Source organism: Lycorma delicatula, chromosome 12 (assembly GCF_047948215.1).
Source record: "Lycorma delicatula isolate Av1 chromosome 12, ASM4794821v1, whole genome shotgun sequence".
NCBI classification, from domain to species: domain Eukaryota; kingdom Metazoa; phylum Arthropoda; class Insecta; order Hemiptera; family Fulgoridae; genus Lycorma; species Lycorma delicatula.
The window spans coordinates 71,543,494-71,557,769 of NC_134466.1; positions in this window are offsets into that span (position 1 = coordinate 71,543,494).

A 14,276-nucleotide genomic window follows, 5' to 3' on the forward strand; every position below is an offset into this window, starting at 1 on the left:
AGTCGGTCCCCTCTTTCATTCCTTTTGCCCAGCCCGTATTCACCCACTATATTTCCTTCCTTGCCTTCTCCAATGCTTGCATTCCAATCTCCAACTATTATTAAATTTTCATCTCCTTTTACGTGTTTAATTGCTTCATCAATCTCTTCGTATACACACTCTACCTCATCATCATCATGGGCGCTTGTAGGCATATAGACGTTAACAATCGTTGTCGGTTTAGGTTTTGATTTTATCCTTATTACAATGATTCTATCGCTATGCGTTTTGAAATACTCCACTCTCCTCCCTATCTTCTTGTTCATCACGAAACCTACTCCTGCCTGCCCATTATTTGACGCTGAGTTAATTACTCTAAAATCACCTGACCAAAAGTCGCCTTCCTCTTCCCACCGAACCTCACTAATTCCTACTATATCCACATTTGTCCTACCCATTTCCTTTTTTAAATTTTCTAGCCTACCAACCTTTTTTAAGCTTCTAACATTCCACGCTCCGACTCGTAGAATGTTATTTTTTAATTTTCTGGTGACCCCTTCCTTAGTAGTCCCCACCCGGAGATCCGAACGGGGGACTATTTTACCTCCGGAATATTTTACCAAGGAAGGCGCCTCCATTATTGGTATGTGAAAATGCAGAGAGCCACATTTTCTTGGAAAAAAAGCAGCTGTAGTTTTCCATTGCTTTCAGCTGCGCAGTACTCAGAGGACTGAGTGATGTTGATACGGCCGTTTAAGTCGTCCTGACTCACGCCCCTAACAACTACTGAAAGAGCTGCTGCCCTCTTTCAGGAATCATTCCTTAGTCTGGCTCTCAACAGATACCTCTCCGATATGGTTGCACCTTCGGTCCAGCTACTCTGTATCCCTGAGCACTCAAGCCCCCTCACCAACGGCAAGGTCTCATGATTCATAGAGGAGGATATTTAGAGGAGGATAGAGGAGATATTTAAATTACATTTAAATATTCATACAAAAGAGATAAATTATGTTTGTACATTCTGTCAGAAGTCTTTTAATCAAAGTTCTAATTTAAAATCGCATTTAAATATTCATACTAAGGAGAAAAGTTATATTTGTAACTTTTGTCAAAAGTCATTTAATAATAAAACTTGTTTCGACACGCATATTAATATTCATACAAAAGAGAAAAATTATATTTGTAATTTTTGTCAGAAGTGTTTTTATGAAATTTCTAATTTAAATATTCATACTAAGGAGAAAAATTATATTTGTAACGTAATTATATTTGAAAAATTATCTATGTAAATTTTGTCAAAAATCATTTAATGCCAGAAGCAATTTAGAGACATGTAAATATTCATACAAAAGAATAAAAATAATGTTTGCAACTTTTGTCAGAAGTCTTTCAGGGAAAGTTATGCTTTAAAAGTACATTTAAATATTCACAGAAAAGAGAAAAATTATGTTTGTAACTTTTGTCAGTAGTCTTTTAATCAAAATTCTACCTTAAAATCACATTTAAGAATTCATACTAGGGGAAAAAATATATTTATAATTTTTGTCAAAAGTAGTTTAATAATAAAAATCATTTAAAGAGACATCGTAATATTCATACAAAAGAGGACGATTTTACTTGTAACTTCTGCCAAAAGTTGTTTTATCGCATTTGTGATTTTAAAAAACACATTTATTTCCACTCTAAATAAAAAAATTAATGCTTGTAACATTTATCAAAAATCTTTTAAGTTTTTTAAGCATGGCACATTGGTATGTAATATTTTTATACATAAAAAATCTTTTAATAAAGTTATATTTTAGAAAGATATCTTAACGTTATTCTTATTAGAGAATCGTTATGACCTTTAAAATTCTTATAGTAAGAAAATTGATTAAGAAAAAATTAATAGCATTCTTTCAAGTGTGTGTAATTTAAGATTCGGATAACAAAATTTATTTAATGTTTATAATTTATTTAACATTACATTTTTCTCACTTTTATATGTTGCAACTAAAGGTGGAGAGGTTTCAATTTATATATTACTGTATTTTATAATGTGTGGGTATGTTTATGAACATTTTAAGTCCAGAACCATGGCAATCAGAAAATTTGGTGTAAAGAAGTGTGTGTAAAGTTCTTAAGTGAGACTTGTTATACAAATCACAAGTTACATGTGTTTTTCTTGAACATTTTTTCCTCAAGTGCATTTTCACAAATAACAGTGACATGAATGAATTTAAAGCCTCATTGTGATTTTATATTAAATAAAGTTAACTTATCTGATATCTGTGCCGCAACTAGTTTCACTGTTTTCCTCCATGCTTTTATGAATACCATCATTTAATTTTAATGGTTCTGAAAATTCAAAATAAATTAAACTTTAGAAAAGGCAATAGAAATTGTTTGTTCAGTTTAAAAGATTATAATTTATGCAGCTTATTTTAATTTTACACATACTATTTGTTCCGCACAAGATCTTCCCTTTCTAAACCACCCTGATGTATTCTCAAAGTTGTTTATTGATGTGCAATGTGTATTCTCTACAACTTTTGTAAGATTTTATAGATTACTGAAAGAAGAGAAATTCCTTTGAAATTATTAACTTCCATTTTGTCTCTTTTTTCTGTGTCCCAAATGTTCTAAAAATAATTTCTCTAATAGATCATATATTAATTATCTAATATTCATAATTTTAAAAATTGCATTGTTATTCTCACCAGATGCTTTATTATTTTTTAGAAATATGATTATATATTCTTTATTTTTTGTTTATTTGGGGGATTTGAGTTTTTTAGTTAAGTTACTGGTTTCAAACAGTTGAGCTTTTCTTTGGGTTTCTTAGCTGTTTCAATAGTTTTTCATAATAATTTGCTAAAGTTTTGCTATCACAAGTTTATTCAACTTAATTAAAAATATTTTTACTTAAATTTTATCTGCAATTAATTTTTTAGAAATTAATTTTCTTTGTGAGTAGACTTATTTTATTGTAATGAAAATCTCAATTTATTTAAATTTCAGTTTTAGAAATACACGTATAAAATATAATTGTAATTCTTATGTGATGATAATAATATTTTGTTAATAATATAAAATATTTCAGAATTATGTATTTTGATTTTTTAATATATCTGTGAAATTGAAACTTATGGATTAAATGATAATTTATATATGTTTATTTAATTTTAAAAGTTGTATTATCGATTAATTTTCAAATGTACATTCCACGTGGTTCATTTTTTAATCTAATAAACAAAGTTTTACAGAAAACAGATTGTTTTTTTATTTAAAACATTCCTTTTTATAAAAATAAATAGATTGTATTAGTGTGACTGAATGCAAGTTTATTAAAAATATTTTGTGTTATTATGATCATTAAAACTAAATTAAGCTACCCTTTTTACCCAACCTACATGGTGAAAGTGTTACTAAAGTATGTGTACATCCAGGTCCTTGGATTTCTGTAACCTTAACCTTTCCATTTTAAATGTTTAGTGTTCCAACTGTGGAGTTCTGAGTTTGGTGGCATCTTATCAAAAAATAGATTGTTTTGAGATGCAGCATTTATAAAAATATCATTTTTTTGTTAATGAAAGTAACAACTAATTAAATGAAATAAGTTGTAAATATGTAATACACAATAAATAATTCAGACACATAAAGTATTCATAATGATGTGTTTACTGGTTCACTACTTTCACAACTGGCATCGTTCTGATGTGTGCTATACTAGATCATGTTTGTACATGTCTATACACATCTTAACCTGCACAACAGTAGCAGTGTTACCTTTGAGTTAGCTCATTTGTTTCAATCATATTTACAATACTCTAGGAGCTTTTACTTGACAATGGACAAAAAAAGTTTTAAAATATTAAAAAAAAATTAAAATAACAAACTGTGGGCGATAGAAAAATTCTGAATATATATTTGAAAACAGGATAAAAAACTACATTAAGTACACCTATTGATACTTGTGATACAAAAATCATGTTGACCAGTGTTATTTATTTATTGAAATTTTTTACTTGTTAATACTTGATGCGCAATAGATGAAAGGACCAGTTTATTGTGTAGATGTGAGTGGGTGTGTCCACATGCACAAGCATGTGATTAATAACATTACTATAATTATCATAAAAATAATAAATTCAGTATCAAATCTTATACCAAACAACATATGTGACATGTGCCTCTATTTTTTTTTTTTATATTAGTCCATTGTTTACACTAACTCTGATGTAAAATTGCCCTAAAAACTCAAAAACATTCTTGAGAGATATATCAGTAAAATATACCTGTTAAGATTCATGTATGCTTTCCTCTTTATTAATTGTAAATAAGCAAACTGTATCTTCTTATTTTTGTAAATGTACATGAAGTGGTTATATTCATTTGGCCTATTTCACCAGCTAACTTTTATAATATTACTATTAATTATTGTATTGTGCAGTCTAATTACATATTTAATGTAGTCATCATCTACACTATCATCAACAATGCATTATTCATTTTAAACATAAAACTTCAAATATGAAACATGTAATGGTCATTATAACATATTAAACTTATATTTAAACAGATTGATCAATGACTATTTTGATTCTGAACCGGCGAACTTATTATATAGAATAATGACATTTAACTAAGGTATTGAACCAAAGCGGTTTGTTATTCAACAATACCTTCAGAAAAAATGTAGTATTCTCTTAAATTCTGAAAGTTACAAGTATGAAACTACATTAAGTTAGAGTAGCGAGATTATTTTACAAGATCATATTGATGTTATAGCTGTATGTCCCTTATAGTAAATACAATTTTTCATAAAGTGGGAAAGATACAAGTAAGAAGCTACATATAGTTGTGGCAGTGAAATTATTTTGATGGACTACAATTGTATTCAATTCGGTTTGTATAGCTGCTGACTCTTAAGAGTATACTGAACAAATTTTTGAGATACATTCTGTCATTTGACCCTACATTTAAGAGATTACAATGACTGTTTTCTTAAATGTAGGCCATTAGTTTTGGATGCTTTCAGCCTAGACTTCCTGTATATAAAATGCATGGTTAGGTGTGATCAACATGCATATTGATAAAACTTATATAATAACTATATTTACCTGTTATAAATTTGCAAAATAGTTTTGTTTTCCTAAAACATACTTGTGATAATAAAGTTTTCAACCAAATGTGTAAATATAAGATAAGTAAAGTACCTTATTATAATAAAGTTAACTCATTTATAATTAATTAATATCCAAAACCACTTTGATTATGAATATATCTTAAAAATATTCAATTTTTTTAATACGTGTTTAGTGACTTTTTACAAGATATAATACTTAATGTTATTGGAATTCAAATAGTTTTACGTTATTCATAATTACCTTTGAATTATTAGTTATTTTTAATTTACAGGTTATTATTGATAAAGGAACCTACAAGGGAAGTACCAAAAATCGCATTACTCAAAAGAGATGTGTAAATAATTCAGTATATGATGGAATTATGAAAGAAAAATCCATTGAATATAATCAAAGTTATAATTCAAAATCACATTTACATATTCATAAAAAACGAAAAATTATGATTGTAATTTCTGCCAAAAAAGTTTTAGTGATGTTTCTTATTTAAAGATGCATATTAATTTACACACCAAGGAGAAAAATTATGTATGTAAATTTTGTCAAAAGTCATTTAATATTAAAAGCAATTTAACGACACATCTTAATATTCATAAAAATGAGAGAAATTATGTTTGCAACTTTTGTCAAATGTCATTTAATTGTAAAAGCTATTTAAAGAGACATCTTAATAATCATACAAAAGAGAAAAATTATGTTTGTACATTTTGTGAGAAGTCTTTTAATCAAAGTTCTATTTTAAACATATTTAAATACATAAAATATAATATTTAAATTACATTTAAATATTCATACAAAAGAGATAAATTATGTTTGTACATTCTGTCAGAAGTCTTTTAATCAAAGTTCTAATTTAAAATCGCATTTAAATATTCATACTAAGGAGAAAAGTTATATTTGTAACTTTTGTCAAAAGTCATTTAATAATAAAACTTGTTTCGACACGCATATTAATATTCATACAAAAGAGAAAAATTATATTTGTAATTTTTGTCAGAAGTGTTTTTATGAAATTTCTAATTTAAATATTCATACTAAGGAGAAAAATTATATTTGTAACGTAATTATATTTGAAAAATTATCTATGTAAATTTTGTCAAAAATCATTTAATGCCAGAAGCAATTTAGAGACATGTAAATATTCATACAAAAGAATAAAAATAATGTTTGCAACTTTTGTCAGAAGTCCTTCAGGGAAAGTTATGCTTTAAAAGTACATTTAAATATTCACAGAAAAGAGAAAAATTATGTTTGTAACTTTTGTCAGTAGTCTTTTAATCAAAATTCTACTTTAAAATCACATTTAAGAATTCATACTAGGGGAAAAAATATATTTATAATTTTTGTCAAAAGTCGTTTAATAATAAAAATCATTTAAAGAGACATCGTAATATTCATACAAAAGAGGACGATTTTACTTGTAACTTCTGCCAAAAGTTGTTTTATCGCATTTGTGATTTTAAAAAACACATTTATTTCCACTCTAAAGAAAAAAATTAATGCTTGTAACATTTATCAAAAATCTTTTAAGTTTTTTAAGCATGGCACATTGGTATGTAATATTTTTATACATAAAAAATCTTTTAATAGAGTTATATTTTAGAAAGACATCTTAACGTTATTCTTATTAGAGAATCGTTATGACCTTTAAAATTCTTATAGTAAGAAAATTGATTAAGAAAAAATTAATAGCATTCTTTCAAGTGTGTGTAATTTAAGATTCGGATAACAAAATTTATTTAATGTTTATAATTTATTTAACATTACATTTTTCTCACTTTTATATGTTGCAACTAAAGGTGGAGAGGTTTCAATTTATATATTACTGTATTTTATAATGTGTGGGTATGTTTATGAACATTTTAAGTCCAGAACCATGGCAATCAGAAAATTTGGTGTAAAAAAGTGTGTGTAAAGTTCTTAAGTGAGACTTGTTATACAAATCACAAGTTACATGTGTTTTTCTTGAACATTTTTCCCTCAAGTGCATTTTCACAAATAACAGTGACATGAATGAATTTAAAGCCTCATTGTGATTTTATATTAAATAAAGTTAACTTATCTGATATCTGTGCCGCATCTAGTTTCACTGTTTTCCTCCATGCTTTTATGAATACCATCGTTTAATTTTAATGGTTCTGAAAATTCAAAATAAATTAAACTTTGGAAAAGGCAATAGAAATTGTTTGTTCAGTTTAAAAGATTATAATTTATGCAGCTTATTTTAATTTTACACATACTATTTGTTCCGCACAAGATCTTCCCTTTCTAAACCACCCTGATGTATTCTCAAAGTTGTTTATTGATGTGCAATGTGTATTCTCTACAACTTTTGTAAGATTTTATAGATTACTGAAAGAAGAGAAATTCCTTTGAAATTATTAACTTCCATTTTGTCTCTTTTTTCTGTGTCCCAAATGTTCTAAAAATAATTTCTCTAATAGATCATATATTAATTATCTAAAATTCATAATTTTAAAAATTGCATTGTTATTCTCACCAGATGCTTTATTATTTTTTAGAAATATGATTATATATTCTTTATTTTTTGTTTATTTGGGGGATTTGAGTTTTTTAGTTAAGTTACTGGTTTCAAACAGTTGAGCTTTTCTTTGGGGTTCTTAGCTGTTTCAATAGTTTTTCATAATAATTTGCTAAAGTTTTTCTATCACAAGTTTATTCGACTTAATTAAAAATATTTTTACTTAAATTTTATCTGCAATTAATTTTTTAGAAATTAATTTTCTTTGTGAGTAGACTTATTTTATTGTAATGAAAATTTCAGTTTTAGAAATACACGTATAAAATATAAATTGTAAGTCTTATGTGATAATAATATTTTGTTTATAATATAAAATATTTCAGAATTATGTATTTTGTTTTTTTATTATATCTGTGAAATTGAAACTTATGGATTAAATGATAATTTATATATGTTTATTTAATTTTAAAAGTTGTATTATCGATTAATTTTCAAATGTACATTCCACGTGGTTCATTTTTTAATCTAATAAACAAAGTTTTACAGAAAACAGATTGTTTTTTTATTTAAAACATTCCTTTTTATAAAAATAAATAGATTGTATTAGTGTGACTGAATGCAAGTTTATTAAAAATATTTTGTGTTATTATGATCATTAAAACTAAATTAAGCTACCCTTTTTGCCCAACCTACATGGTGAAAGTGTTACTAAAGTATGTGTACATCCAGGTCCTTGGATTTCTGTAACCTTAACCTTTCCATTTTAAATGTTTAGTGTTCCAACTGTGGAGTTCTGATTTTGGTGGCATCTTATCAAAAAATAGATTGTTTTGAGATGCAGCATTTATAAAAATATCATTTTTTTATCTTTAGTGATCAAATAGTAATTAAGTGTCTTTAGGGGCATAATTAGAGGTTTTTAGGGGCATCGAATACTTCGGTCATTAGCCCCATCCCACTTCAAAAAAAAAAATTAAAAAAAGGTTCAATAAACACATTCTCATGAAAAAATGATCAAAATTTCACATTCTTCTATAATTTCAAATCCAAAAGTTACCGCCTAGGCTTTCCTTTCAGCCAACCTTTCTTGCGTTTTTCCATTCTGCGAACGGCCTCAACTTCCGATGACAGTGTGTCTGAGGCTTCGGACATGGCATCGTCTTCTCTTTCTGATGCCAATGACGTTCTGCCGGCTTACATCAGGTGATGAAAGCTTCATTGGTGCTGTAAGCATCGTTGCAATTGAATTTAAACTCGCAAGCGATGCACTTTTGGCGGCTGATGAACTTGATTCAATGTCTAAGTCTGTGCTTGGGCCGGCTGATACAGATGCTCTCGCCACAGCTGTTCTCTGAGCTTTTGGAGCCTCTGTACGTACAGTTTTATTATCGTCTGAGTCTGGTGCTTTTTCAATAATTACTTGCACCTTCATTTTGGTTGACTCAGATTTTTCTTGTACTCTTGTCACAGTATCACTTTGACTCGTCGTCAGAGTGATCTTTTGATCTTTGTCAGATAAATCAAGACTTTTCTTCATTACGTCTATTGATGGCGTTATAATCGAAGGTTTTGCCAGTTTTTTAAACTGCGCTGGTACGGGTCTTATGTCAACGATGTCATTCCGGGAATGAGCCTTCTCATGTTTACTTAGTTGTGTCTGATGAGTCGACTCGATCTTGGAATCGATGATTCTTTCTATCATTGTTGTGAGACATGGCCAATAAAGTAATACATCCGAGGAATTTACTCGTTAGCCCCGTTAGCCAGCTATACGTATTGTACATAAGTACAGCTGTTGCCGCCCTGGACGTGGAATGTAGATGTTGTGTTCCAGACGTGGGGATTACCTACCTCAGGGCAAATCTTTTATTTATCATTATTGTAATGTTACTTTATTTTCTTGTTATGGATAATAATTTAAAGATAATTTGTTCCAGCATTTTTTTTATTTTTGACTCATTTTCATTCTCTTTTTTTCAGTTCGTTTCTTGTTTACATGTGTTGTTTTTACACAAGTTTACATGTGTTTTAACCTAACAGAAAGTACATCAATGAAGTACTGAGAAAGTTCTTTTTGTCGGCTTCAAAAGCCTAAAATTTTTGTATTTTTTTAAAGTAAATTCCAACCTTGCAGTCTTGATCCTAACAGTTCAGCTTCATCTTTTCATAAATTTAAATCCCAAATCAAGTCATTTAATTCACGTTGTGATATAAGATGTGTCTTATTGGAAGATAATTCAAAATCAAAATCATTGTTGTTTTCTTCAGTACTGCCTGATTCTTCATCGCTGCTTTCCAAACATACATTCTCAGATGGCTCAGGAACCAGAATAATTTCACTATAGGTACAGGCCTGATTGTAGATTGCAATGAAGGGTATTTTACAGTCAGTATGTTTAGAATTTTTTACAAATTCCAGACACACTTGTTAAAAAAAAGTAACAATCGGTTACATGATCCTATCGTTCACACCAAACCATAGGTACACCAAATGGCAAAGCCTTTTGTGTACCTTTCAGCCATCCTATTAAACATACAGAAAAATTAATACATACTATATGAGGAGCCTGCATCTTATCCTGATCAATTTTACATTGAAAGTTCAATTGACATGCTTTTTTAATTAAAGGTGTAAATGTTTTTTTCTATTTGATTTTACGGTAAACTCGCCACATACATAACAAAGGCCACCCCCATCATATACACAATTTCGAGGCATTATGACACTGCACTATTAATAAACTTAAGACATCAATAAGACTGAACAAAATTAATTCATTCCTAAATTCAGTGCTTAATACAAACACAGCTGTGTTTTCAGCTACATGTTTTGGCCTATTTAGACATGATTAATATTGTCCGTGAAGGCTCACTCTTCAGTATTAGACATATGTGACACTCTTCAGTCACATATTAGACATGATGTCATAATATGTGACTGCGAACGGATTTAATTCTTTTTCTAGTATTGTTTATTTATATCTTACAAATTATGTTAAAATTAAGCGATAAAAAATGAGCTAACAAAATACAATATATAGGAGCTTAAAATGCTAACTTTACGGAAAAATGAAAAACATACTTTAATTAAAATTAAAAAAAATTTTCAAAAATGGTGGCCGATAGAAAGATTCTGAGTTCATACTTAAAACAGATTAAAATCATGTTTTACATGTTAATACACAAAAATTATGTTTATCAGTGTAATCAAAGAGGAACTTCTATTGTTTCAGTCACTTATACTTAGAGAATAATAGAAGGGCACATCAATAAACAATTTGAATACATCAGGACGGTTTAGAAAGGGAAGTTAATGAACACAACAAATAGTTTGTGTAAGATTAATGATCTGAGAAAGTATGGTGAAATATAAGAACTATATAATTATATTTTAAAAAGGTATGCGATTCTGCTGGTAGAAATGGACATAAATGTTAAACTTTTTAACTGAACAATTTCCACGCCTTTTCTAAAGTTAAATTTATTTTGAATTATCAGTACCATTAAATTCAAAAAATGCTTAAGGTAATGAGATTATGGTCCCTTTTAATTGTGTTCTAGATAGTAAAAAGAATGGAGGAAAACTAAATGCGGTAGGAAAAGTTTAGTTTACAAAAAGGACAATCTAGAAATTAGTAAAATTATGAATTCAACAGTCATATGAAATCAACAGTTTCAAAAAATAAAGACTGTACCCCATTTTTTATATAAAATTTTGATTTCTTCAACTGCACAGATTATAAACTACATAAATTTCATTATTTTACGAATTTGTGTCATATATTTACTAAAATGGGCACCCTGTCAACTACTAAAAATAAATATGATATCCATAAATTAAAATTTACTTCGTCTAGACAGCAATTCGTTGCAACACCTAGATCGCTGTATGCCAGCAAGTACCTGTCCACCATATTAAATCGCTTGGAGCCTTAATTGGCTCCAAGCGATTTAATATGGTCAGCCATATACGTATATGGTCAGCCATATACGTCTCTAGGTTAGCTTCACACAACAGTGCGGTAGGAGCCTTTTCCCTTAGGTAAACTACTGATGTCGGTTCAACGTAGAAACCGCACCAAGGAACTTACACACAGTCCGACAATGCGGCTCTCGCCACTTGTGAGTGGCCAATTTTACTCTTGACCTCTGAAGTTCCAGGGTGGCCCGGTCTCTGCCCTCCTCCCCTCCAACAAGAGCAGGGCAATCAAACATCAGGTGTTCATTTGACTGGACCTCCACGCAGACGCATAGATCATCAGCTGCAAGAAGCAACCGAAACAGATATTGGTTTAAATTAACATGGTTGGTGAGGACCCGGGCACCCGTTGTCCTTAAAAACGAGCTCCAGGGAAATCATCCCCCCAGATCCTGTATAAACTTATACAACGATCTTCTCTTAGTCGTAGTGTGCCATTCCAGCTGCCATGCTTCCATCACGAGGCTAGCAGCTTCTTCCGCGGGCGGGAGACGGGTTTAAATGAACGAAATTTAGATCCGGTGCATTGTGATCACCGTTCCGCTCCGGTACAGGCCCGGATCGAAACCGCATCCAAGTACTTCTTGGCAATCCCGACCTCTTCGCAATCTCCACATAGCTGCCCGAACTTTACCACTAAATCGAGTGGAAGAGCCTTTCCCAATATAGTGGTAGCCTTGTAGGAGGTTGTTTTAAAAATACCAGTGCATACAATTAAGGCTCTGTGCTGGGCACTCCTTAAATTTCGACAAGTGCTTTATTCATATGCAACCTATGCGCCCAAACTGGCGTCGCGTATGAGGTCATGCTTTCGAAGACTCCTCGGTACACCATGCCCAACAACCCATAGCGTTTCCGAGCAATCCTCCTAAGTTTGTGCATTATTGAGATGGCGTCCGCCGCTACTTGCCTAATGTGATTGCTAAACAGTAACTTTTCATCAAACAAAACACCTAGGTACTTATGAACTCTAACACGGCTGATTTCACAGTCTTTAATGTGAGGGTTACGACTGTACGATAATTTGTCTGCATCCTTGAGAAACATAAACAGTCTTGGGCACAGAAATCTTTAAATTTTAAATGTTCATCCAGCCCTCTGCGATTGACAAGGCCGCCTGCGCCCGGTCTTTCACCTGCGGTCGTGAATTACCACGAACTAAAAGAAGACAGTCATCAGCGAAAGACTGGGCCGTAACCCCTTCTGGAAATGTCAATCCCAGAAATCCATCGAATACCAGCTTCCACAGCAGGGTACCGAGAACTAAAACCTGCGGGCTTTTGCTGGTGACGGATTTTTCCACAACAAGGTACGCATACTTAAACAAGAGCCGTAAGGTTGACAAATAGTCACGTACCACGGACTGCAGGGCTACGGGAACATTGCGTTCCAACTCGTAGAGGACAGAACTCCAACACAAGGAAGGAAATGCTGCCTGTATGTCTATAAAAATTGCTAAAATATGTTTACAGTTAGCGCTTTCCACCTCGGAAATATAATTTAAGATGCAATCCTCGGTGCCAACCCCTTTCGTGAAGCCATACTGGCCTCGATTTAGAAAACAGTTCACCTCAATGGTTTCCCAGAGCTCCACGGGTTGAATATAGCTGATAAAACCGGTTGTAAGAGGAAATTTGAAATTTAAAAAGGAATTTTTTTTATTCGTGGACACACAATGAAGAGTTGTAATTACAGACCGGATACAATATTATTATTATTATTATTATTATAAGTTAACAATATCAAATGTAAAACTTAAAAATTGAACAACCATAATACAAAACAAATAAAATTAATAATTAAAACTTGCAATATCACAATGAAATAGCAATAGTAAAAATCTAGATTAAAACAAAATTACAATCTGGTATACGCCAAATAACATAAATATACAAAACACTACAATAACAAAGTATTCGAATACAGATGCAAGGTCTTAAGAAATTACAACGCAATCTATAAAACTGACATATTTTTACCTGAAATATTTCTAAATATTTTATTTAGTTAGCCCTAATTTAAATTTCCGATGCAATGCTGCATAACAAACACAGCCATAAGGGATGTGGTATCCCTTACTGTTCTTAACTGGGTGAAGTTTATTGCTGATGGTAGCATTCCACTCACTTTCCCTCCACTCATCATGAACCATCCTCTTCAGAAAACAGACAAGATCATTCAAAACAATGCGATCAGTGAAAGCAGCCTGCAAACAAGCTGCTGTTGTGGGCTATCAACGTGCCCATTGGCTGAAATTGTGTTATGGCTAGGGAAGCAGCAGAAGCTCACACTTGTATTACATTAAATCATCCCAGAAATAACAGATTGAATCTCACAGGGAACAGGTAGTTGAAAGTACAAGTTACTAATTGCCTGAAAGGAACTCATGGAATCTGAACAGAAAAGTACGTGACGATATGTTTGTAATTATATTTAAGCCTTATTAATAGCACAGCTCCACAACAAAACACTGACGATGCTGGTAAGGCCAAACATGTATGTTCTATGTCAATAGACATGCTTTCATAGTTTGACAACTACAAAAGCATTACCATGTTTAGAGCGATCTGTATAAACCATAGCATCCGGATTCATATTATTTAAAATAATATAAAATTCTTGTTGTAAAATAACCTGATTCATATAACTTTTTATGATATTGACAAAAACTAAAGCAGTAATTTATAAAAAAAGAAGAGAGAGAGAGAGA